The sequence below is a fragment of the Megalopta genalis genome, chromosome 10, assembly GCF_051020955.1.
Source record: "Megalopta genalis isolate 19385.01 chromosome 10, iyMegGena1_principal, whole genome shotgun sequence".
NCBI lineage: Eukaryota > Metazoa > Arthropoda > Insecta > Hymenoptera > Halictidae > Megalopta > Megalopta genalis.
Window position 1 is genome coordinate 6,669,060 of NC_135022.1, and position 410 is coordinate 6,669,469.

Here is a 410-nt window from a genome sequence, read left to right on the forward strand (position 1 = left end):
TGTCCCTATCTACTTCGCCAGTATAAGCTGCATTCGGCAGCTTCGGTATGGCCTGAACCGGAGTAAGCCTTATCGCTCGAAATAAAAGTAGACAATTAAATGTCCCTATCTACTGGCGGGAGTTGCTAATGTATCTCTCAGGCGGGTGCGACCAGTCGGCGACCGCCTGAGGTGCTATCTCTTTTCTGGGCCGATTACGAACGCCAAAAAGTGCAGGATTGTGTCGGCCGGATTTGCCCATTACCGCCCTCTGTACCTGCACAGGTACAACTACTTAATCGATAAATTATGTATTTTATCTGTGGTAAGTGTTGAAAGTAGTTAGAAATTACAAATCTAGATGACACTAGTTACCATATAATAAATAAAAATAGACGGTGTCGCGAAAACAAATTTCACTTATTGTGTAA